Below are 2,444 nucleotides of genomic sequence, written 5' to 3'. Positions count from 1 at the left end.
TATATTATATTTATATTTATATAATATTGACAGCAGCACTAGTTGTGTGATGGAATCGCAGGCGTCCTCTCAGGAAAACGGAGGCACTAGTAGTACTGACTAGTCGTAGGCAAGACTAGTAATTGGGAGGCCTGCTGCTAGCGCATTATAAAAGCAAGCAGCGCTGCGCCCCTCTAATACAGCACAGCCAGCCATATCACAATTAAGCCACCCCCTTGGGCTGAGCTACACACAGCGAGCGCAGTACTGTCCGAAATTATAGTAGCCTCTGCCTGCTCTGCTCGTCTCGTCTCCTGCGCTAGCTAGCTCGCCGCCGCCATGCCGATCTCCACCACCAATGGCGCCGCATGCAAAGCCAAATTAGCCAAAGCCCAAGCCGATGGCCCTGCCAGCGTGCTCGCCATGGGCAGCGCCACCCCTCCGCACCTCTTCAAGCAGCACGAGTACCCGGACTTCTACTTCAACGTCACCAACAGCAACCACATGACCGACCTCAAGCAAAAGTTCCAGCGCATTTGTAAGCCCCCTCATATATACTAATATATATAATTGCAATAATACTGTATAATAATAGGCAGGTGAGACGCAACTCCAAGCTAACGTTGCTCTCCTCTGTACGTACGTACTACTGCAGGTGACAGATCAGGCATCCAGAAGAGGCACATGTACCTGAACGAGGAGATTCTGCGGGCCAACCCGAGCATGTGCGACTTCTGGGGCCAGTCCTTGGATGCGAGGCAAGAGCACATGGTGGAGGAGATACCCAGGCTTGGTGGGGAAGCTGCCCTCAAGGCGTTGGAGGAGTGGGGCCGCCCCAAGTCCTGCATCACCCACCTTGTCTTCTGCTCAACGGGCGGCATGGACTTGCCCGGGGCGGACTGGGCTCTCACCAAGCGTCTGGGTTTGCGCCACAATATCAAGAGGCTGATGCTGTACTCGCAGGGCTGCTTTGGTGGAGGCACGGCCCTCCGCATGGCCACGGAGCTGGCCGAGAACAACAAGGGCGCACGCGTGCTAGTGGTCTGCAGTGAGATCACCGTGGTGACCTTTCGTGGGCCTAATGAGACCCATATCGACAGCCTTGTGGGTCAGGCTTTGTTCAGCGACGGTGCCTCCGCCCTCATCGTCGGCTCCGACCCCATCGCTCACGTGGAGAAGCCCTGGTTTCAGGTTCACTGGACCGGCTCCTACATCTTGCCCGACAGTGATGGTGCCATCCAAGGCCACTGGAAGCAAATCGGCCTCACATTCCACCTCCACAAAACCGTTCCACAGCTTGTCTCTCAGAACCTGCCTGCCGTCTTGCAAGATGCCCTGGATAATGTCCATGATGATGATGGCCATGCCCCTAGTCCCAATGACATCTTCTGGATCACGCACCCAGGTGGCCCCGCCATCCTAAACCAAATGGAGCAGGCACTCAAGCTCAAACCCGAGAAACTCGCAGCCACTAGACAAGTGCTCGCTGAATACGGCAACATGTCCAGCGCTTGTGTTTTCTTCATCATGGAGCAGATGCGGCGCAACTCTCTGGAAAAGAAGCTCGCCACTTCTGGCGAGGGCTTCGATTGGGGGGTGCTCGTCAGCTTTGGCCCGGGTGTGACTTGCGAGGCTCTTCTCCTTAAGAGCCTCCCCCTTGCTTAAACTACTCGGCTAGAAGTGAAAATATGAGAGGATTTTACCCTAGGAAGATTCAGGCCAAGGCACCTTCATTCATTCTAGTTTTCCTTAAATAAAGATACAACTAGAAAGGCTATGGCATGTGGGCACTCGTAGAGTTGGTTGGGTCTATTGCAAGATGATGATTAGTAGCGTGTGTGGTTCATCTTCTTGGCATTTCTACGTTCTTTCCAGCCCATGATAACATGTCTTTTTCTTGCCATTTCTACTAAGTCTCTATATGCGTGCCCTCTTATCATATAAGAGACATATTGAATTTCATAATTATAAAATTTCTTGTTTTTAGTATTTACCTCATGGAGATGCTATGAATTTTGTGAAGAAGGATTAATATTATCATGACAAAGAGAGAGAGAAAGAGAGAGAGAGAGAGAGAGAGAGCATGCCGTGTCACGAGCATCAATATAGAATCCATTTTCCTTCGCTAAAGTCATATTATCTAGGTTGAGATGTCCTAAAATCTTGAGTACACGGCAGTGGCCACTCTCTTGCTTTGAACGCTATTCCTTTGCCATGCTACATCTTATAGTATTTGTAATAACACGCCCAATTAATTTACACTCATCTTTCTCTTATTTCTCTTATTTCTTCTTTTTCTTTACATTCAGAGAGGAAGAAGAATATAAGATTTTATGTTTCTTCTACCGCGACTTCTCATCAAGAATAAGATAATAAGACAGAAAAAGAACAAGAAAAGAGAAACTTACCAATGGATAAAGAGATATTGTTGGACAATAAACACACTTAGAACCTTATTTTTGAGA

General features: G+C 49.1%; 1 pseudogene; it reads left to right on the top strand.

Annotated features, from left to right (window-relative positions):
• The first annotated feature begins 318 nt into the window (after positions 1-318).
• LOC147640200 (chalcone synthase pseudogene) lies at positions 319-1,696 on the top strand (annotated as a pseudogene).
• The last annotated feature ends 748 nt before the right edge of the window (positions 1,697-2,444 follow it).

Source organism: Cibotium barometz, chromosome 3 (genome assembly GCF_041138505.1).
Source record: "Cibotium barometz isolate CiBa-2024 chromosome 3, ASM4113850v1, whole genome shotgun sequence".
In the NCBI taxonomy this organism is placed as follows: Eukaryota; Viridiplantae; Streptophyta; class Polypodiopsida; order Cyatheales; family Cibotiaceae; genus Cibotium; species Cibotium barometz.
This window is presented reverse-complemented; position numbering and strand designations above follow the sequence as displayed.